Here is a 23956-nt window from a genome sequence, read left to right on the forward strand (position 1 = left end):
TAGTGTCTCAAGTGAGCAGCTGTTTTCGGTATCTGGTGGAGTCGTGACGAGCAGGAGGTTGTCACTGCTCCGCGAACATGTCGAGCAGTTAACCTTTCTCCATGTTAACATTTAAGTGAGTGCAGACCTTAACCTGTTGAGTGCAATGGTATTGTGTAATTCCTAATTTTACTTTGTATGATTTGTTGTGCAATAAAGTTGCAGTTATTGTGTCTCTAGATGGTGAAAACTTTAATTTTACAAAAAACAATAAGTATTCGTATTCGAAAAATATTCGATTCGATTCGAACTTTGTTTTTATTATTCGAATTCGCTTCAAACTTAAAAAATTGATATTCGCACACCCCTACTTTTTTCACCTCAAGGTGAACAGCATCGTACACTAATATTAATGTACTGTACTTGTATAGTACTTGTACTTGTACTTGTAAAATGGTACTTGTACCGTCTAAAGGCCTGCACATAAAAACCTCCAATGAGCCAGGAAGGCATCCCAGATGCACCAAAGCAAATGGCAGAGGTCTGTGAGGTTGTCCCCAAGCAAGGACAGCAAGGACTATGCTGGTAGTGCAGTTTGAATGTCTCTGCTAACTGACCTGTTCTGTCAACTGTGGAAAGGATAGCATGGCAACCACTGGGAAAATTTTGACCCCGTCTGTTTTATTTCAATCCTTGTAGAGTTCTGCTGGGTATGACATTCTTGCATTTTCCTTCTAGAGCCTTGTAATTTTTTATGTGATATTTATGGCCAAGTCAGTTGTGTACTACTGGGTATGAGTGAAAATGTATGTGAACAAAAATGAAGGGTTTAAAAAAAAGGTGAAGCTGTCATACCATGCAGTTTCTTTTGACTACAAGTGAAAAGTATTCACAACTTCCCAAAGACTTTAAAAACCACACTAGGCTTTCCATGAGCGGGCAACATGTAAATCTGTTAAAATAAATAACTGGAGGTATCACAATGAAATTTTAAATTTCCCCCTTTGGAGTGTTTTCCAGTGTGCCTACCAAATTTCATTACTCTAGGCCAAAAACGAAGAAATTGCCTTCAATCCCCATCTCGCCGCTTAACTCTTTCGCTACTGCGCCTATCAAAATCGATCAATTTGATCGATACTTTTGGGAGCGCCTTTTCATAGCGTTCCAGGCGTTTCTCGAACAAGTAAAGCTGTTCGGAGTTAGATCAGAAAATGGCCTTTCAAAATCAGTTTTGTTTTCATTTTTGCAACAGAAACGTGATTTTTGATACGCTTTTGAATCACCTGGGTGTGGAAAAGGGGCGTGGTCATTGCGCGTCACGGCTACCAACGAAGAATGCGTGCAACTCGTAATTACTCTGCACCAGCGCTTGTTTTTTGCTATCAGGGCGTGAATGGGGAACTAGCAAACGATTTTCAATCGTCAGGTTTGTGGTCTGACAGCAATAATCCCAGAAATCGGCTGAAAATGTCAAGCAGTGCCTGGTTGCAAAGCTACTTTACGATTTTAGGCAGTTTTATTGCCTTTGCGCACGTTGTTCTAAGTACTGTGGTAGTTCTACTTACCCCAATACCATTCACAAGCAGTTTACAACAGTTTCGGTCTCGTTTCTGCATCGCGAAATTCATATTTAGCGCTACTACGCAGTTACCCAACTTCATCCGCGACTGATCCTCGAACAAAGCACGGCGCTCCTGATTTCTCCCCACCCTAACCCGCTTTCTGCGATAAGAACTTCAGATGCAAGTCAAAAGGTCACACCCAGTCGCCAGATATCTGTTCCGCCGAGGACAGCGCTTCAAACCGGCCTTACACTGCCAGCTGTTCGCCTTCCAGTTTCGTTTCCACGCGAGGGTATATCCGGATGTCGAATGTTGCTGCTTAGTTGAACTGTCTATTCGGACGGAGTCTCTGATAAGTTTTTGTACTGTTTCATTTGAAAAATGTTAGGTGGCGCTGCAATAGAGGAGGCTCGTTGTGCTGATCTTTTTCAGCGCGCAACTGCTACTCGGGCAAAGATCGCAGGGCCCGATTCTAGCTCATCGTACCTCATTTTTGCGAGCAAGGCTACAATTGCGAGTAAGAAGATGATAATAAAGCTCAGCTTTATGTTTTGAGAGATAACTGACGGTGAACGACAACAAGCGTCAGCCACGGCGTTCCGTTTTCAACTTCATGCATGTTTTTTTCCGCATCGCGTGCTTGTCCCAAGTATTGTGGTCGCTGTAAATGCAAAGTCAGCCATTAACAAGATGTTTTTACGTTATGTGGGGGCAAATTGGTGCCTCTGATAATGACAAACCGCCAGATTTATTGCAGGAAACCACCTGAAATTGCACATTTTGAATTGGAGGTTGGGCTTCACCGCATGACACGAGCACCGTGCATGCTAACGTTTTTTTTTTATATCTGACAAACTGTTCCGCGCAAGTCGACATTTTTTCTAGGGCATGTTTTTGAAATGTTTTCCTACAAAATGTATATTCTAATTTTTTTCTACTACCGGTGGTTTGATATAAACAACTCCTTTTTTATCATTTTTTTTCGACAACTTGACAAAAATTTTGGTTTTGATATATTTTTTACAACTATGATATATAAAAACCTTTAAAAAACTGGTATTATTGGAAATGCCGTTAAATAATCTGCATTTTGTGCTCCTGACATTAGTGCCTAACCAATTTTTGAGCAGGAAAAAAAATGTTTTCTTGGACCCCTAAAATTAGTCAATTTTCCGGCGGTAGCGAAAGAGTTAAAAGGAAGGTTTTGTCGCCACGAAATTTTCGCTTTAACGAAATTTCTTGTGCATTGCATCAGTTTTGTTACGCTGTGATTTGACTGTAAATGCAAAGTAGTCTCTTCTTTCACTAGTGCTCGAATTCTCACGGTTTGTTTCTGTAGAAGGGGAGCGCATTAGTAAAATATTTCTACCCAAGAAAAACCTTCCCTTAAGGGAAAAAAAAAAAAGAAAGAAAGAAAAGAAAAATGAGAAATGCTGCTGCTGACACATGCTCCTGTGCAGTTCTTATTCTGAGTACATATATTTTCTGGAGCTGCACTGAGTGGTGTTAACCCTTTCAGCCCTGGTGGTGTCGATGGATGCCATCACATAAAAGTTCCTCTAGCACAGTGGTTCTCAGCCATGACTGCCCCGGGGACCCCTTCCGGTCTTCCGAAAGTGATGGGGGACCCTACGATGGAGCATACGTTGATCGGTGTGATAATGTCAAACAATTTGCGCTTGCAGCTCACGTCGCCCACAGACTTATCCAATGCCCGCCTTTTCTGCTTGACTTTAATGACTAAGCGGGCCATAATGTCAAACAATTTCCTCTTGAATTTAAATTCTTCTAAATACCTATACGCTGCCTTTTCTCGGTCTGTATTTTTTTCCTTCTCATAGCTAGTGAGTTGTGCAAAAATGAGATGTTCAAATATGTGCTACGTGGAGAAACTAAACGTACATGTAATGCGACGAAGCCACCTTTTTGAATTGCAAGCCGGTGCTGGCAAAATCGAGAAAAGAATAGCGGGGGGAAAGTTTTGAGGGAGGCTTCGCGGACCCCTCAAATGCTCTCGCGGACCCCCATTTGAGAATTACTGCTCTAGCACATAGAGAACGAAGCCAAAACTGCTACTTTTTTGGTGAATTGTTCTTCGTTGATGCCTATTGCGATAGATATCACTGTTACTTAATTTTAGTGGAGCTGTGCGCTACCAAGAAGAAGAAGCTGCGGTGATGACGAAATTACGACATGGAGGCTGAAAAAAAATGGCGGTCCGAGTTTTATTCCCAAGCTTGTAAATGTATAAATACGTGCATTAGCAAGCTGATTTTTGTTTGCAGGTTCATGTAGTCATAAAGTTTAGGAAAATATGCAAAAGTGATGTCTCTGCTTGACATAACATTTTTCATTGTAATTAATTGCCTCATTAATAAGTCTGTCATTTTTTGAACGTCCAGCTCTATTTCTTGTTTGGGGGCTTATGGGAGCCTGAAATTTAGGAAAACACACAGAAAACGTTGTTTTGCTTTAAATAAAAGAATCAGGGCTGAAATGGTTAAAATTCTGTTGCCATGCCCCAATGGAAAAAGCCAGTGGCGAAGAGTGCCCTGGCCCAACCAGAAGAAGAACACGAGGAGGAGGAGGAGGAGGAGGAGGAGGAGGAGGAGGGGGAGGAGACGCACCTCGAGGGGAAAGCCAGGCTGCTCGTTGTAGACGCGCACGAAGATCTCGCCCACCACCAGCTCCTCCTTGTGGGCGCTGTACACAAAGCCGGCTCCGTACAATTCGTCACACTCGCCCTGCGCAAAGAAGAAGAGCAAGAGGCCCCCACGTGGCCATCAGGTACCGGGCTCTACTAAACGCACGCTCGGGTTATTCCAAAGCACTGTGGGATACTACTCGAGCAGATGGGAGTCTGGAGTGCCTAGGCCATGTTTTAAGCACTCGGGGTGTGTCAACGTGAATGTGTGTAGTAGAAAAATCAATTTAAAAGTGCTGTTTTCACTTCTTCAATCTCCTTGATAATTTGGTCATGTTACCTGTGATGCACAAAGCATGTCTGAAATGGCTTGACTGCACCAACTGCGCAGCTTACTGAATTAGCGAGAAGATCGGTTGGCCCATGAGTCATGTGAAATCAAAAGCCTAGTGAAAGTTAAGCCTGGAGAAGTTTTGCGTCCAGAAGAATGAGGATGTGTTGTTAGTCTGTGGAGTGTAGTAAGTTTAGTGAAGCCCGTGAAGTCAAAACAACTCTTCATAGTTGCAGAGCTGACTTATTACGCAGAAAAATGGTGCCTTTCAGAGCAAATGAAAAGAAAAGTCATGGAATGAAGCTCCTCTGTGCTAATAAAGGGGCGTCTGTCCCTCGCTCCTTGTGCAGCTTATGGCCAAAACAGCGCAGAGAAGACGAAGACAGTGGCAGACGAGACAGGCGCTACTAACAGGTTGTTAGTAGCGCCTGTCTCGCCTGCCACCGCCCCAGTCTTCAGTATGTACCAACTAATCTGACAGCACGTTTTATTGAGCCAAAAGTGAACCGAGTGAGGAACCGAGCGAGGAACCGAGCGAACGAGGAACCGGGTGGCTCATGCCTGACAGCTCACTGGGCTGATGGCTGAGCACGAGGGGAAAAAGGGTTGGTCCCCACAAGAAGTGTCACTTCCCTTAACACCAAGAACCAGCTGTGGAGAGCTTGCTTTCCCTGACCTGTGGCTGACCCCCATCGCTCCCCCCCATGGAAGGAAGGAAGGCGAGCCTTTCCGGCCAAGAGAGGGGGGCCTCACCGAGCGCACGACCGAGCGCTGCTGCTCGAGCAGGTAGTCCTTGAGCTGGGCGCGGGTGCCGTTGTCCCAGATGAGGTATGGGTTCTCCGTGTTGGCCGTCAGGATGCGCAGCAGCTCAGGCGCGGGCAGCACGCCCAGCTTGCGTGCCAGGTACGGCGTCAGCAGCGCCGACAGGGCCTTGCGCGCCCCGTCGTGCGGCGGGCACGCCCCGTCCAGGCCGGCCAGCCGCGCACACGCCTCCACGCTCTCCTCGGCCAGACGGTTGGCCACCTCCTGCACGCACGGAAAGGGCAGGGGGGACTGATGACTGACTGCGGGGGCCCATGGGCCAATCCCAGTATGCACCAACTGGCCTGGCTTTCTTGCAGTGGCTGTTGCAGCACGCCATGGAAAAGAACCCGTGCTCAGACATCCTCTGCCTTTACAATCTCACACACTCAAACCTTGATGTAACCATTAACGTGCAGAATTGCAAAATTGGACGTGTTGGTACTTGATTCAAAGACCGCAGGGAAAAAAAGGACAAGGACACTCAGAAGACAATAAGAACTGCTCCGAGTTGTTCTCATCTTGTATCTGCCCTTGTTTTCTTTCTTCTTTCCTTTTTTTTGTTCAATGCTATCTTTGAATAGACATAACCAAGAAATAAAAAACAATGCTTTATAGTGTGTTTGAAGGAAAGAGTGACCACATTGGTTTGGGTAATTTGTTAAAGCAGTTGTACTTGTTCTGGAAAAGGACCAAGACAAGTTAAATAACGAGTTTTTACTATACACAAAATGAAACTGCATACCCTAAACTCCCAACCAGCTAGGGCAATGTGCCTAAACACGCCGTGGGAAGCTTTGAAATTGTCCGGAAAGCTGCTTATGACTGAGCTTTTCAAATGGAGAGCCTGGGCCATTCTTGACATGTATTCACCCCTCTGAACAAGGCGGGGTCATCTGCAAGTTTCAAGTCATTCACATCACCTGCATGACAACACTGCCACGGATGCATGCTTTCCGAGGTTAAAACAATAGCACTTCATCCAAGCCACTGTAACTGTAACAGAACACTACATTCCTTGCACATTATCCACAGCTGGTTTGTGTGGGTGATGTGCATTACATTTATTTGTGCAGGAGAGGAATTCAGAGTTGTGTCCATTTCAAAAATGTCCATTGCGCGTCCACTTCAATCGTACGTAGTTGCACTTGCATGAAAACCAATGCCTTGCTTTTACGGCTTGCTCACTTTGAAGTGGACATGAAATGGACACAACTGAGAGTTCCGCTTCAGATGTCACTGGCAAGCCGGTGTGACCAACTATTACAGTCGAACGTGCCATTCGGGCCGAACAACAGGGTTCTTGCCTGCTGGTTGGTCTCGATGGAGGCCTCGACGCCGCCCTCGCGCAGCGTGTAGTCGTACTGGAAGGCCGTGAGCAGCAGGTGGAAGAGGGCGCCCGCCCCCAGCAGGGAGCCCTGCAGGGCCCCCTCGGCCGCCAGGGCGCCCACGCACCGCACCAGGGACAGCCCCAGCTCAGGCAGGTGGCCGTAGTACAGGCCCCGGCAGAGGTCCCGCGCCAGGCCGTCGATGGCGCACAGCGCCTGCCGGCATGCCGCCGAGCCCCCGGCCACGGCCAGGCAGCGGCCCGCGTGCGTCAGCACCTCCACCTCCAGGGAGCCCCGCTCCGAGCTGTGGCTCAGCATTTCCACGCTCCGAGAGATGCACCGCCCCAGCAACTGCGCGTCGTGCAAGTGCAATTGCAAATTTAGGTTTTCTTATTGAAGATCATTAGATATTTGCTTCGATTTGCAACTATTCGAACAAAATCATTATTCACTACACACTTGCTTTGAAAACCAAAAATCGCTATTCGCACACCCTTAAAAAATATGGTACGCACAAATTTTTCCTTGGAACCAAGTGCACATAATATCCCAAAATTAAACCTCCGTGCTCAGATACGCAAATGCGCCCAAGAAACTTCCTCCACAACCTGCAAAGCTGTATATGGCAGGATGCTGAGTTTCTCTTTCAGAGGCGACAATTTAGTCGGCACCAGTTCTACACTCCTCCTCGCCACTGCCGCCGCCTTTTTGACAAGTTTTGCACTCCTTGCCACCATCGATGCCTCTTCCACAATTTGCACAATCGGCTGGTAACGGCGATAGCAACTCTTATCAGCAGTTGCACTTTTAACTCTCCATGGGACGGATGCGTCATTCACTTAGAGGAAGAACAGCAGCAATTGAAGGAGTGTCAACATGCACAGAAGCGTGAATGGGCGCGAAAGCGATGAAACTCCGCTGCCATTGAACGTGCAGCCGCCGCCGTTGCCACCTCAAGTTCCAGCTCGTCGAGTAGCTGCGAATCCCTCCCGGACCAAGAGCAACTTGCCAGCTTAGAACACCAACATGACCCAATAACGATAGTATGTAAATCCTCTACAGCAAAACCCACCATATCTACAGCTTTGCAGAGTGTGTGTGTGTGTGTATATATATATACAGTGGAATCTCGGTGATACGAATTCGGTTGATACGAATTTCGTTGTGATACGAATTTTCAAAATTCCCCGGCCAAAATGCATTGTACGCAATGTAAAAAAATTCGGATGATCCGTTCGCATTTATCACCCGGTGCGGGTGATACGAACACGCGAGCCGCGAGCAGATGACTGCGGCGTGGACGGGAGGCGGGAGTGTTTGTGCGGCCGTGTGGCCTTGGTCGCACGCAGGCACAAAATCATTAAGCGTGAACTGCATGGAGCGTTTTCTGCTCACGAAAACGCGCCGCGCACGCCACAGGCGCGCTGACGCCACCGCGAATACCACCCGCATGCGGCGCGCGGCGCGGTAAGCCGCGGCAACATGGCGGCGTCAACGGCCGCGAAGTAGGGCGGGTGGCTCGACCGACCGCTTCTGACCGCTCTTTAAAGAACAAAAGAAGTTGCTTATGAAGTAAGGGAGCTGATGAGTCCGAAAACGACACTGTAGAGCATCGTCCGCGCGGCTAGGGAAAGCGCCTACCAAATATCCGCCACCGTGGTAAGCCTAAACATCTCCGGCGGAGCCAGCGGGCTGTCCGGAGCGCTTTCAAACTGCCGCCATGAAGAGCGTGCCTCCCCATTGGCGCAAGTCGGCAGGCTCCTCCCACTGCGGCGCGCGTCATTTTAAAGAACGCGCGCGCAAACGCCGACGCGCCCGGATGGCATGCGGTTCAGGCTTGAGTTCGTGTGCGCGCGTCGCGTCGGCGATGAGCGCGCGTTCTTTTGACGCCCGCGCTGACGATTCAGCCCGGCACCCAGGCGCCAGTTTCTGCCTCGGTTACCGCTAACTGCATTGGGAGGAGCCTCACGACTTGCGCCAATAGGGAGACGCGCGCCTCATTGTGATTGCGGCAATTTCGGAGCGCTAGCAGCAGCTGGCTGGGCCACCTCCGCGGTGGATATTTGGCGTAGATGACATTTTATAGTGCTTCTCCCATACTGTCAGCTCCTTTCCCGCATGAGCAATTTAATTTACACATTGAGCTCCGTTTTAACAAAAGGTTAGAAGCGGTTGCTGAAGCTACCTGCACCTCTTCGCGGCAAGAGCCGACGCCATATTGCCGCCGCCTGTCGCATGCGCAGCACATTTCCATTTTTTCTCGTTTCCTGATGATACGAATTTTCGGGTGATACGAATATTTTTGCCGCCCCTTGAGATTCGTATGACCGAGATTCCACTGTATATACAGAGAGAGAGAGAGAGAGAGAGAGAGAGAGAGAGAGAGAGAACTTTTGTTGAGCCCATTTCAGGTGATGCGTGCAGGCGTCAGATGGGGTGGAACCCTATTTACAAGTCCCATACGAGTCTAATAGCTCCTGGCCCCTGGACGCGAGCTCTTGCTTCGTCGACAGGTCGGGGCTGGACATCAAGATCTCCCATCGCTCGTGCAGAGTGGAAAGGCTCTGAATTTTCGTTCCACAACTGCTGCCCGAGCACACATGTACGCAAGCACGGGGGACGAACAAACCCGCAGCTGCCGCCTCACGTCACACGCACCTGGAGGCCGCCCTCGCGGCGCAGCTCCTCGACATTGAGCGGGGAGCAGCGCAGCGTGTGCCAGGCGGTCTCGGTGGCCACGCCCAGCAGCGGGGTGGCCTTGCTGCGCAGCTGGGGGTCATCCAGCTCGGCCTCCATGAGGCGCAGCAGCAGGCCGTAGCCCGCGTACTTGTACGGCTCCAGGTCAGCCCCATGCCGGCTGAACAGGATGGCCTGCGTCTTGAGCAGCAGCTGCAGGTTCACCGGGTCCGGCCCGTCCAGGCAGCGCTGGCTCTTGTCCGACAGCAGCTCGTACGCCTTGTTCACCTTCTCAAACTGGTCCTGCGTGTTTAATCAATCAGGGGCAGGGGGCCAGCCACTGCATCAGCGTCTTCTGCCCACAGGAGGGGCAGCAGCAGCCGGCTCACCCTGCCCTCGGGGTTCTTGTCCGGGTGGTACTTCTGCGCCAGCCGGAAGTAGGCCCTCCGGATCACCGAGTCGTCCGACCTGCCCGAGGAAAGGTGAGCACCGGCCTCAACAACACACGGGACTCAACGGGGCTCAAAAGTTGTACTGTACCGACAGAACAGCGTGCCCAGCCCCAGATAGCGACAGGCGCTACTGCCAGGCACATTTTCCCTTCGATGGTGTCTAATCCGAAGCATCATGTGAACAAAGGCCTACCTATTCGTACAACAGTCTGGCTTGGAGCCAGGAAAGGAGGAGAGGGTCAAAAGCAACGGATTCGAATGCAGCCCCTCACCCACTTGGCACCGAGACAAGTCAGCAGATGCCTGTCCCTCATGGTCCTGACGGCAGGTGAGCGTGTGTTTCAATTGGTTGGTTCTGCTTATCGGTCTTTCAAAGTGGCGTCGCTCCGCTCAATTCTTTGACACCTTTTTTCCATCGCCATCTCGTACTATCGTTCGTTTCGCCTGGCCTTGGCAGTTTCACACTCGCCTTTCCCACCTTCAATTTGCTCGACCACATCGGCCTTATCTCTCCCGCGCAAGGCTGGCGGGCTATAAATAGCATGGGACTGCACGGGGGTCGCGTAGCGCGCAGTGCTTGGCTGGCGAGCTAGCTCGGATGCCATGGAGGGGGAGGGCGGGGGGGGGGGAGGCACAAAATAGTTTTAACTTGCAATTTCAGCAGAAGGTTCGCAAATCACGCGAAAACATGTTAACATGTTCTTCGCCCACCCGTCGCGTGAGAGAGTCTACTAGGCTGGCATTTACTCGCACACCGGTCACACGGCCCCCTGGTCATACACCGCTTTCGCGCGGTCCCTTAAAAGTCGTATCATCAGGGTTTAGCTGTTTTCTGGCATGTGTAACTTTGTTTGGCCCAGGAGTTCACGACTGACGCATGAGAGGCAAACTTGCCTGCGTAGCTTCACTGCTGCAGCTAACGCCCTAACTGGCCGGCTGGCCGTACCACGTGTTGTGCAGGTAATGTTTGCGACCGCAACAGTGTGCTAGTCACATGCTTGCTGCATCGCATGCACAAAGCGCTATTACACTCATTACGAACTGAGGACGTACAGAACGAATTCAGGGCGACAATGGAGTTTGTTACAGTAAGTGGGCTGGATTGTAATTACTGTAGAAACCACGTCCCCACCTTAAAAGGACCCTGCAACACTTTTCACAACATCTAAAACACTTTGAGGTTATGGTCAATCTGCATGTCCCCAAAGTAAGTATAGCCACGATCTACTACTGTTTAGATATTACCATTCTGCAGACATCTTAGGAACTCTGCGAAAGATCTCTTTCCGGTGTTTTGAAAGTTCGGACATTCTTGTGTGTGCGCGTGCTGTCACACAAGCAATGCCGCCGCTGTTCGCTGGCTTCCTTTCAGCTGCTGCAGTGAAAGGATTTGATAGGTGCTTTTTACTAAGCCGTTCCACTCAACGTGAAAGCTGTCGGAAGTGCAGCGCAGTGATTCCCCATAACGGGCTGTGGCACCGTTATCCGCTCACTGCTACCACCCAATGCAACTCAAATTTCCTGCCTTCGCAGCAGTCGCATGCCCACTGCCTGAAACTGCGCCAGCGGAGTTCTGTCTTTCTGTGCTTGCTTTTCCTCCCACACATGCCGGCGTTGCACTGCCACTTTTTTTTTTGCTTACTATCACAAAAACCAACCAACAAGCATTCCTAACTAAATGAACGCGGGCATTCCCGGTTAATTACGTATATCTTGCCTCAAATGTAGCTGCAGTTTTCTTTGCGCTAAACAACAGGGAGATGTATGACAAGTGCCAGCGGTTTACGAGTTTCAAACGCTTATGACTATGTAAACCGCTTGGCTATCGAGGCCTCTGGCTTACGCCGCTACGACGGAACGCCGTGTGGCTCTACTTGGGTCCAGCAAGCGAGCTACGACGACAAGACGAGCCCCTAAAGTGCTGCACTTAAAATCACAATGGGGAGACTGACATGGGTCGTGGCCTCCCCTCTTACTGTAGGCAGCGCGAGACTGACCTCTGCTCGGGGGTGACGCCCAGGGTGGCGCAGGCCTCCTCGAGGGTGAGGGGCGGCGGCTTGCGGTCCAGCTCCTGTCGCCAGCGCTCGAGCACGTCACGCAGCAGGGCCACGGGGTCGGCGATGGGCCAGTCCGGGAAGCGGGCTGTGTCGCACAGGTGCCGCAGGTAGTAGATGTTGCAGAAGAGCTCGTGCTGCAGCTGAGGGTAGCGCACCGCCGGGATCGGGCAGTACTCGTACTGGGCGCGCGTGTTCGACTTGAGCCGCGGCGTGAAGTCCCCGATGTGGCTCGCTATCTTGCCCATCATGAAGCGCCTGCGTGCAGTTTGAGCGCCCATTACTTCTCGGGGCATTGACAGGTTGAAGAAGAAAATCTTCAGACGAGACTATGTTTTTACGTAATACCCGAAACCCAAATAAATACACACGACAGACACGGATACACAGATGCAAGACTAAGAACAGGTAAGCACAGCTAAGCCTCGGTAAAAAAGGTCATTAGTCCAAACAAGCTGAAGAATGTCACAGTCCAAACATGCGCTCGGTGATGATGATGGTGCTCTTGGGGTGTTTTTGGGTCGTCGTCTTCTTTTTTCCCTTCACTTCACGCCAGGCATGCCTGCGGCACACCCCCTTCCCATACCTGTGTTGTGCCCATCTGACACGATGCAAGTTGCTTTACGCGCACAAATTATCAAGCCCACAGAACACTGTCTGCACCCACCGCAGCAGAAACGTTGAAACTAGGCTCTGAAAAAGGCCCCCCAGGGCGATTCCACGAGAGAACGAACATGCGTGTACACGACCATTTTTTGTTCATTCTGGTTTTTTTATTATATATGCGCGCAATATGGAAACCCCCGAAAATCAAGTTTGTTTTCTCCTGAGGTGCGTAGTTCGGGAGAAAAAAATGTTTGAATGTGCCCGGAGCGCAGCGGTGGTTTCGGCAACTGCAGATTTTTCCAAGTTTGCGTCTCTGTGTACGTCAAGGAGTACAAGGGGTGTGTATAAAATGTTTTGGGCCATAAACTAGACCAGAATGCTAATCTGTATAACGCAAAATCAGCGTCCTGCAGCGAACAAAAAATTTAAAAAAAAATCGTGAAATCGGCCCAGACGATAATTTGTTAGTGTTTTTGACGCCGCCTATCTACATTTCTTCTTTTCTGAAAAACTTGTAAGTCGGCCATTTTATTGGTCATACGTATCTGAACGCAAAAACAAAAGATGGTGTTTGTAGAAAATTTAGAAGTACTAAAAAAAATTGAATAACTTCGGCTCTTTTTCAGAAATTGCGCAAATTCAAAACTCAATATAAAAAAAACCCCATACTTGATTTTCTTCAAAATTGCGAAAATAAGACTCCTTTACTTGGACAACAAAACTGTGGAAAAACATGTTGCATCATTTTGTTGAGAACAAAGTTATAAGGGGCCAAACTTCGTGCTCGCGCGACGCGTCTTGGCGCGCCGCGGTAAGTTGCGGCCGCTGTTGCCGGACGTTGCGCGGGTGTACACGGGCGGTAATTCATATTCCACTGCCACATGCCGGCACGGTCAATCTCTCTCCAGTATTCCCAGACGAAAAAAACTATTCTGGAAATTCTTCTGTTTTTTTTTTTTTTTTTTTGCCCGCCTCTGTTTCCCTAATTTGTTCTTTAACGAGCTAACTTTCTGGCCGATACCAGCTCGAAAGCGCTCCTTTGCGGCGCCAGTATTTTGCGGGATGCAAAACAAAAACAACAAAGGTTCCTCCGATGCGCAGGCAACCGAAACAGATGGCGCTCGGGCAGTTACAAGGGAGGGAATGGATTGACCTTCAGACCCTAATCAGTTCCCCACCACGACGGGCGCATTTCCGCTGGTGGTGCATGGTGCGCTGGCGTCAGTACAGGGTATCCCACCGCATTCTTTGAGGCAAACATGAGAGAACGACCTTAAAAATAACTAACCAGGAAACAAACACCTGCACCACGGCTTACGAGGCCGTAGGAGGCTTTTCGGAGACGCCACGTGCACGCGAACCTATTTTACTGGAATGAGAATCAGGTGCGGTCGGGTACCTGGCTTCTTGACGTATTATTAAATTCCGGTCTGTTGTCATATTATTGCCGTATATTTATTGTTTAGTCACATATCACAAAGGCGAAGCGTACATTACAGTATTACTAACTATTTTGATACGCTTGCGTACGAAAATTGCAGTAAGGGGAGGCTAGTGCCCCGTCCTTTTCTGTCCTTCAACTCACTGGTTGATGGGCTCTCAACGGATGCTTCCCTTTGCTTTACTCTTGCCATATTTTTGTTTGCTTTTGACTCCTCCCCTTAAAAGTTTTTTTTTTTTTTTTTTTTCACGGGTGGATGCTTTAGTTTGTGCCTAAGTGTTTGCACGTGGATTTGTGCGCGTGTTTGCTTGCTCGACTATCCGCACACTCTTATCCTGATAGATGTGGCAGGGGAAGCCTAGCGGATGTTCTGAAAAAAAAAAATGTGTGACCCGTTCACCCACCCACAGTTCATTCCCGCCCAAGTCTTGCACTCACCCCAGCATGAAGTCTGCGTCTGCGTTTATTGTGCGAATGCCGACCTGTCTGCTTTGGCCCTGCAAATTGTTACAGGGGTTGACCGAAGAATGAGCAACTTAAAGGAGCTTTGTCTTTGCACCTCACCATCGACGCAGTGTTTCTTGGGCGCGTGCCGGCAATTCCCAATGTCCGACAACCTTACCATGTCCGCTTTGGGCGTTTCGGACGAAGAAGACGTCACATACGCTGTATGGGAAATTGGTTCTCTGATAAAAAAGAGTCTACCGCCAGCTGCATTCGTGAAGGAGCTAGGCAAATGGGTCACCAAGTGGATTTCCCATGACTCTATTAGGCGGACCCAGGCCATTGCCATAAACGAAGCGAAAAGATGCGAACGGCGATCAAGCATTGTACTGCACTTCGACTTCTCTGAAAATTTGACAGTTATTCTGCCAAATGAAGTCCAGTCGTACCACTGGCACAAAACACAGGTTTCACTGTTTACGTGCGTTGTAACTACAAGAAAATCAGTTCAGAGCTTCGCAGTAGTTAGCGATCACATGCAACACGATACCGCACATGCATGCTATGCGCTCGCTCCACAAGGTGCACGAATGCCTGGAAGAAAGTGCCCCTGTGTACAGCTACGTTGTTTACGTTAGTGACGGTGCAGCCAGCCATTTCAAGAAGAAATATCAGCTGTACGAACGTTCCAGAGCAAACTACACGTCTGCGAAGTGGCTGTGCTTGACTGTATGAGCGCCCGAGGAAGCTGTGGTGCAGATATTATAAATATTTTACTTGAGTTGTATTCCCACACGTATGCCTTTTGCTGTGTTCCTGACTGTAAATAATTAATCACGATAGTCTGACAGCCAATTTCCAAACTTGTGTCTTTTTGCTTGAATAAATATTCTTGAGAAAAAACTGAAATACCTTCAGTAATTTACTCATGCTGTGACCCAAGCGCCATAATAATAGAAAATTTCGACCACTCCTACCACTTCTACCCGATATAACCACCGGAAAAACTTTTCCTGTTGTTTCGAATCCTTCTTTCCTTTCCCTATAAGAAGAGTGGCGTTCGCAAAGGAGCGCTTTCGAGCTGGTATCGGCCAGAAAGTTAGCTCGTTAAAGAACAAATTAGGGAAACAGAGGCGGGCAAAAAAAAAACAAAAAAAAACAGAAGAATCTCCAGAATAGTTTTTTTCGTCTGGGAATACTGGAGAGAGATTGACCGTGCCGGCATGTGGCAGTGGAATATGAATTACCGCCCGTGTACACCCGCGCAACGTCCGGCAACAGCGGCCGCAACTTACCGCGGCGCGCCAAGACGCGTCGCGCGAGCACGAAGTTTGGCCCCTTATAACTTTGTTCTCAACAAAATGATGCAACATGTTTTTCCACAGTTTTGTTGTCCAAGTAAAGGAGTCTTATTTTCGCAATTTTGAAGAAAATCGAGTATGGGGTTTTTTTTATATTGAGTTTTGAATTTGCGCAATTTCTGAAAAAGAGCCGAAGTTATTCAATTTTTTTTAGTACTTCTAAATTTTCTCCAAACACCATCTTTTGTTTTTGCGTTCAGATACGTATGGCCAATAAAATGGCCGACTTACAAGTTTTTCAGAAAAGAAGAAATGTAGATAGGGGGCGTCAAAAACACTAACAAATTATCGTCTGGGCCGATTTCACGATTTTTTTTTAAATTTTCTGTTCGCTGCAGGACGCTGATTTTGATTTATACAGATTAGCATTCTGGTCTAGTTTATGGCCCAAAACATTTTATACACACCCCTTGTACTCCTTGACGTACACAGAGACGCAAACTTGGAAAAATCTGCAGTTGCCGAAACCACCGCTGCGCTCCGGGCACATTCAAACATTTTTTTCTCCCGAACTACGCACCTCAGGAGAAAACAAACTTGATTTTCGGGGGTTTCCATATTGCGCGCATATATAATAAAAAAACCAGAATGAAAAAAAAATGGTCGTGTACACGCATGTTCGTTCTCTCGTGGAATCGCCCCCCAGTCGTGCCCTCCTCCCTGCCTACCGCATGTCGGCGTTCCAGATGGCCTCGGGCGTGTCGAAGTCCCCGAGGAAGATCTCGGCGAACTTGGCCGGCCCGTGGTTCTCCAGGAAGCAGACCATGGCCTCGGGCAGCAGGGGCCCCAGGATGCTGCGCTGGGTGCCCTCGTCGTAGCGGTGCGCCTGGCAGCCGTGCGAGCGGAACAGCAGCTCCCCAATGGCCAGCAGGTTGGAGCCCGTGTAGAGCAGCACAAAGTAGAAGAAGCCCGTCGCGTACAGCCGCTGCACGGCGGGGTTCTCCTCCATCACCTGCAGCAGCAGCTGGCACGTCTGCTCCACCAGCTGCGGGTCAAAGGTCAGCAGCACCTGCAATCGGAAGGAGACCGCCCCCTTCAAAATGACCGCCCCCGTGGGAGGACGCTTCCAGTGATACCTACTACCTGCTGCATTTCAGCTCCACATTTGCTCGTGCATGTACACTGCAAGAGTAAAACCGTGGTCCATGATTGCGTTTATGCTGTGTTTTTCGCGTCATACTGTACATGCTTGCAAAGTGCTTGCTTTGGAGTTGGAAGGCGCTGTCGTCTAGTCGTTGCCAGTGATTACAGTACATCAACTCAAGCACAAATCATTAGGGGTGCGCGAATAGTGAAATTTGATCTCGAATCGAATTCGAATCGAATAGTGTCGAATAGTGGACAAAAATATCGAATATCGAATACCAAAGCTTTTATTTGGAAGAAAAAGTAGGTTGGACACTAACAAACACATGCTCATGACCTTGAGCTCTAAATAGCAAATACACTAAAAGGAATTAAAGAAATCACAAACTGTCATGTTAAAGGTATTACAAATTGTCATGAAGAAACACAATCTGCTCCACGTGAGCTGGCTTCAGGCTCTCTCGGCGCGATGTCACAGTGTTACCCGCAGTAGAAAACATGCGTTCACTAGGCACCTCTGTAGCAGGGATAGGAAGGTACCGCAAGGCAATTTTGGCAATACCAGGGTAGAGTGCAGCGCCGTGCTCTCTCCAGTATAGCAAAGGGTCATTCTTCCTGGGGATCAGGGGCTCATTCAGGTACTTCTGGACCTCCTGACTGTGGGGTCTCGGGTTATTTCTTGGGCTTTTTTGCGACGCCAGCACTTTAACAGTTTCCCAGACTGTTTGCAGTAGGGGTGTGCGAATATTCGAAACTTCGAATATTCGATTCGAATTTTTTGGTATTCGATTCGATTCGAATGACACTTTTATGGTTCGAAATATTCGAACCACTCAAAACTAAAAAAAAATAAATAAATTCAGAGCGTGTCTCAGCAGCAAAGTGGCGAAGCGTATACACGGCAAACGGTGCGTGCTTTCGCAGACTGTATCGGTGTTGTTGCTTTCTGCTCGCGAAAACGCTGTGCGCACGCCAAACGCGCGCTGACACCGCCGGGAAACCACCCCCACGCTGCGCGCGGCGCGGACGGCGGCGTCAACATGGCGTCGGCTCCAGCCAACGTTGGCTCCAGCCGCGAAGTGGCGCGGGCGCTCGAGCGACCGTTTCTAACCGCTCTTTAAAATGCGGCTCAAGGGAGTCACGAAGTTGCTTGTGCGGTAAAGGAGCTGATAATGCATGCGCAAATGGTACTATAAAACATCATCCGCGCCCCTAGAAAGCGCCCGTAAAATATTTGCCGGGGTGCTAAGCCTAACCATCTCCGGCGGAGCCAAGCCGGCTGTCTCGATCTCAACGCAAGTAGTCAGGCTCCTCCATTCTGCCGCGCGCGTCGTGCGTCATTTTGTGACCGAGGTAGGCGCTACCGCGGGCGCGAAATCGTCGATGCGGGCGTGAAAATACAGCGCTCGCAGAGCCGAGGCGAGCGAATCACGTGCAAAAACGCACCATGCAGTTCACGCTTGACTGTTGCGGCGTGTAGCGAGCTTGGGCACAGCGAGTGAGGAGACGAGCGCGGAGCTTTACGTGCTCCAGAAAGGACTACTTTGCGACATGGGGGTTAAAAAAAGCAGAAGAAATCACGAATTTCTTCACGCGAAAGTAAGAGAAGAAATAAACGAAAACTTTTTTCAGCTCTCAATTTTTTGGTCTGTGTTGGTTCATACGAATTTCGGATGATACGAATATTTTTCGCAGTCCCGCAAGATTAGTATCATCGAGATTTTACTGTATCAGCGCGCGGCAATGTGCACGGGCTCGGGCATGCCATCCACTAGTGTCTCAAGTGAGCGGCTACTTTCGGTATCTGGTGGAGTCGTGACGAGCAGGAGGTTGTCACTGCTCCCCGAATATGTGGAGCAGTTACCCTTTCTCCATGTTAACATTTAAGTGAGTACAGACCTTAACCTGTTGAGTGCAACGGTATTGTGTAATTTCTAATTTTACTTTGTATGATTTGTTGTGCAATAAAGTTGCAGTTTTTGTGAGTCTAGATGGTGAAAACTTTAATTTTACAAAAAATAATAAGTATTCGTATTCGAAAAATATTCGAGAAATATTCGATTCGATTCGAACTTTGTTTTTATTATTCGAATTCGCTTCGAAATTAAAAAATTGATATTCGCACACCCCTAGTTTGCAGGCTTTTTTTAGGACTGGTTGGTGCATTGGACAGTTCCTGCCTTTCGAACTGCTCTGAAGAAGAGTCCAACCGAGCACATCGGACACCAACTTCTGCTGCAAGCAGCTCGACAGCCCGTGTCTGGTCAAAAGACTTGGTGCAGAAAATAGACTTAAACTTCGGGTCACACAGCGTTGCGAGCATCAGTTCCTTTTGCTCCATAAAAAGACGGAACCGGGACTTCAAGCTCTTTAGCAAGTTTTTGCTAGACAGACCTGCTTCATTTTCAATGTCACAGTGCCCCTTTAGAATTTGCTCTGTTCCATGGAGAAAAGGAACAACAGTTGAAATGATACCATACTTCTGGCCACTCAAATCTGCAGTCGCGTCTACAATGGGCTGCAGGACCTGCACCAGGCTGCTGCAACATTCCATTCGCTTGGTGACAGGAAGCTCACACTGGTTTCAGATGTTGCCATTTCAAGGGACACGGCATCTTTCAAATCTACCAAACGGCTCAACATGGCATGTTCGCTGTTCCAACGTGTTTCTACATCTTGAATGAGACTTGCATCTGGCAGCTCCGTGCGCTTCTGGCAATCTTTCAGCCTCCGAGTTGCCTGAGCACTATGCTTGTAGTGCCCCACTATGGCTCGTGCCTTCTTGCACAGCAGAGACACGGCAGGCGTCTCTTCTTTGGCATGTCAAAGCGATGAAACTTTGATTGGCCCTGGAGGTCCACATGTCAGTGGTGAATGTGATCGACTCCACTGAGTTCGCCATGTCCGAAGCGATTTCAACCTTGAGTGAGTCAACAGTGCTTTGGTACAGGTCTTGGATTACTGTTCTTGAAAACGTAGTCCTGTGCGGGACCTTGTACTGGGGCTGCAGGTGATGCATCAAGTCTTGAAATCCTTCGTTCTCGACGAACTGGTACGGCTGCAGGTCCTTCGCGATCATGCGTGCGATGAACATGGTGGTCTGTTTTTTAGCACTCTCTGACAAGAGGCCTTGGTCATGCCTAGCAAGGTTTGTTGGTCTGCGCCTTTAGGCCGCTGGTTTGCCTTGGCTGAATCTTCAATCTCCAAGTAGTGATCGTGGTGTTTGCTCTTCAAGTGATTCAAGAGCGGGCTTGTCGTGCCTGCCAGCATCTTGAGCGTGGAGCCGCATTTCTAGCAGATGGCAGAGGACGGACTTGCCTTCTCGAAAAACTTCCAAATTACGCTTCTTTTTTCACCGTGGCTATTCATGCTGAATAGCACTGCACGCAGACGTTACACAGGAGAAGAATCATGGGCGTGCGACGACCATGGCGACGACCGTCAGATTGGCTATGGATAGGCATCGGGAAAGGGTCTAGGACGGGTGATGATAGTGTGTTACAGCAAGGCCAGAATCACAGAAATTTAACAAGACCATAATTATACACTATTTTGTGGCTGCACAGTTGTGTGATAAAATTAATTAACAAAAGAAAAACGATATTTTATGGCCGACTATCAGGGGGGAAGAGTCAGTGTCATCGCCATCACAAAATGGCGTCGCCGTAGTAATTTGTTTTGTCCTGAGTGGGACGCATCATATTTGTTTCCAGTGACGTGAAAACGGCAACCCACCTTATTATTACAAAAACCCGTATGTGAGGAACGTTTTCTGCACGCTAAAGACTGCTGTGTTGCTCCTTCTTTCTATGTATGCCAGTGACGCAAAAAAATCGAGGAACTATTCAATTACATGTTGGCAATGAAGTCTCTGCGGGCGAAACCTCTAAGACAACTTTCCTGGCCGAAAATGGGTCGCTGGCAATTGTTTGACCAAAAACTTTCGACGTTAGGGTCAGTAAGGGCCACACTAATCTAGCCGCAACTTTGGCAGCGTTCGGAATATTCGTCACGTCGAATTATTCGAAAGTCGAATCGAATTATTCGGGCAAGAAATATTCGATTCGAATTCGAAAATCGAATATTCGCACACCCCTACAAATCATTCTTTGACGCGTACTGGGCCAGCTCTAGATTTTTGAAGTACGGTCTCATAGTGGTTCAGGGACATATGCAAGCTGTTATTCCGCCACATACCACGAACTGCTACTAATGAGAGTTAAAAAGTATTTCTCAACTTCTGAATGTCATGACTCCCTAACATGTACAGTAGCTTCTCTTTTTGCACAAAAATCTAGCAAAAATCGGAACCTGTAACAAAATTTTTTATATGTATTCGATTCAATTCGATATTTGGCTTTTCTTTTTAATTTGATTAGATACAAACCCCACTACAATGAACGAAATTTTCACTCAGTGGAAGTGGGTTTGAACATTTATTCCACAATAAAATAAGCATAACACCCGTCATCTGTACATCTGTAGCTTGTTAAACCTTCAGGGCACTTAGTTTCACCAAAAACAAGCGTGGTGCACCCACACCACCATCAATTAACAAAAACAAACGCATGATGGACGCCATTTCTTGCTGGCAATAACAATGTGGCTGGCCGTCTTTACAGAAGGTGCAGGTCCAGTTCGCCAAGCCGGAGCTATAGCCAATCCGTATCCAGTTGAAATGGTGCGAATGTTTCGTGGTGGGCCTGGCTGGCGCTGTGCCGTCATGTATGCGTTGTGAGCACCAGTCATTGCTGTTTTCCTAATGCCATTCTTCAAACATACATACATACATACATATATACATACATTAATTGATTGATTGATTGATTGATTGATTGATTGATTGATTGTAGGGTTTAATCTTCACAGGCACTTCACAGGCAATGAGGCGCGCCGTAGTGGAGGGCTCCGGATTAATTGTGACCACCTGGGGATCTTTAACAAATGCCGATATCTCATAAGCCCGGGTCTTTTTGCTTTTCGCCTCCATCAAAAAAGCTGCCGCCGCGGCCGGGAATCAAAACTGGGTCCGCTAGGGCAAGAACACTTGCAATGTTGCCACCCCCGATTTTCAGCGGTGCCCCGAGTGCCCGTGGCTCACCTGGACGATATGCACAAGGGAGGCATGCTGAGAGAGCAGGCGTTTGGCACGGGGGATGGGGCGCACGACGGCGCCGTCGGCGTCGCGGGACGGGTAGAAGGCGCACACGGCCGACAGGGCCGACAGCACGGTGGCCGCCAGCTGTCCGTCGTTGAGCAGGGCCTGTCCCGAGGCCAGCAGGCCCCAGCGCAGCTGGGCCACCCGGGCAAGGGGCAGCCAGCCGGCCATGCCCTGCGCCCAGCACAGGGTGCGCCCGCTCAGGCCGCCCTCCCCCGACGACCACAGCTCCTTCAGCTGCACAGGAGACAGGGAGGAGGGGGGAGGAGGAGGAGAAGGGGTTGAGGTTCAAGGCCCAATTTCCAAGAGCTTCAAGAACATCCCACGGCTTCAAGATACACTGCCCTTCAACCTGATTCAAAGCGGGGTGAAGCGTCGTGGCAGTCTGTCGTACCTGGTCGTAGCTGTAGGGCCCCTGGCGGTCCTTGTCCTCCCCGCCCACGTGCCACTCCTTCTCGAGGCCCAGCTTGGTGTCGGGGGAAGCCTCAATCACGTTCACCTGGGCGGGCACCAGGGCCCGGCTCACGTGCAGGTGGGCCAGGGTCACCAGCTCCACCAGGGTGGACAGGCCCCCGGCGTCCAGCAGCTCCTTCACGTTGCGCTGCACGACCACCACAGCTTGACTTCAACGCACACACACAGAATTCACATCAACAAATGGGTTGACTGCCTCCACAGGAGTGTCACCTCATGGACCCAAATCAGGTACAGCAGCAAACATGACACCGACCCCCGCACAAAACCTACGAACTCAAGTAGGCTATAGGTGGTATTCATTGAAAAGTTTAGCTGTCAATTTCGTCGCTTAGCAACACTGGAAACGGCCATGGACTTGGCCGAAACGCCACAGACATGGCGCAGCTTGTGCCACTGCGGCCGCACGCCGAAGATTATAACACCGGCGTGCGTCCTCTGCTCCGTTTCAACCCGATTCTCAATGGTGGTGTCAACAGAGTTGTTATTAATCGCACTCACATTGGAGTTGAGGCATTACTTTGCGTTCCGCGGGCTAGAGCTTGGAATGTCCAACCCATATCATGTGCTTAGCACGGACCAACACCATCATCCCGCAGAGCCCGACGTAACCAGCGAGGGCACACTCACACGGTTGCCTGCATGTGTGCCTCGCTATTGAATACAGGCTATACGCCTCGAGCTTCGCGATCGCTGCGCCGCCTGCCGCCGCTTCTCCACGGCACTTACAGGAGCAGCACTGTGTGGCTGATTGGGGCTCATGCAGTGTTTTGGTTCTCTTTCGCTCTAGATTTTTGAAGTACGATCTCATAGTGGTTCAGGGACATATGCAAGCTGTTATTCCGCCACATACCACGAACTGCTACTAATGAGAGTTAAAAAGTGTATTCTCAACTTCTGAATATCATGACTCCCTAACATGTACAGTAGCTTCTCTTTTTGCACAAAAATCTAGCAAAAATCGGACCAGGGCATCCCGGACTAGCGGACGCCCCCCACCGGTGATGCTCTCACTATCCTGCACCATTAAGCTCCAAATTAAAGATGTTTATACTCTCTCTCTCTTTCGCTCCTTTTTGCCTTTCCGCGACCTAAACAACTTGTTATGGCATTGTCGGTAAGCAAATGGTACGTTCACGGCACTTCAAAAACAGCTGCGTCTTGGTAGAGTGCTGGAACGCCAACAAGAGCTATCCGGGGAGGTGGTTCTGCAGGCTTCTAGGCCACTCTTAGAGACGTCGGCGACAGCAACAGCTTATCATCGCAGTCACCTTCTAATACACCAGGCACATGTGAAATCTATTGTCGCGTCGTTTAGACCTCGTATTGGTCCAGTGCGAGGTTGGTTTTGTTTCGCAGCATGGACAAGGAATTCGGCTTTGTTTTGATATATATACGCCGTAGAAAAGTACGTTTCGGGGATGCGATTACCCCATCCCTGACAATAACTTGTACCTTTAATGGGAATATAAGCCACGCGAAAATGTTAAGTATATTCCATGGCTGTACTTCGTTAAATGTGTGCCCACTAATGCCTTATAGCAAGGCCCAAGTAAAGT

The 23956-nt window shown here is 49.1% G+C and overlaps 1 pseudogene across 1 annotated transcript in view; it reads right to left on the bottom strand.

The window, feature by feature from the left end:
* LOC144152662 (dnaJ homolog subfamily C member 13-like) overlaps positions 1 to 23956 on the bottom strand; it is a 144133-nt pseudogene that overhangs the window by 51919 nt on the left and 68258 nt on the right. Inside the window, exons 21-29 of the transcript XR_013319203.1 lie at positions 22318 to 22524; positions 21867 to 22160; positions 16348 to 16688; positions 11771 to 12085; positions 9711 to 9789; positions 9304 to 9624; positions 6625 to 6996; positions 5270 to 5542; positions 4169 to 4285 (exon numbers count right to left, since the gene is read on the bottom strand). The product of XR_013319203.1 is annotated as a dnaJ homolog subfamily C member 13-like (transcript). The remainder of the gene's footprint in view (positions 1 to 4168; positions 4286 to 5269; positions 5543 to 6624; positions 6997 to 9303; positions 9625 to 9710; positions 9790 to 11770; positions 12086 to 16347; positions 16689 to 21866; positions 22161 to 22317; positions 22525 to 23956) is intronic.

This window comes from Haemaphysalis longicornis, unplaced genomic scaffold, assembly GCF_048455015.1.
Source record: "Haemaphysalis longicornis isolate Haplotype H1 unplaced genomic scaffold, Haemaphysalis longicornis Haplotype H1 scaffold_9, whole genome shotgun sequence".
Lineage (NCBI taxonomy): Eukaryota > Metazoa > Arthropoda > Arachnida > Ixodida > Ixodidae > Haemaphysalis > Haemaphysalis longicornis.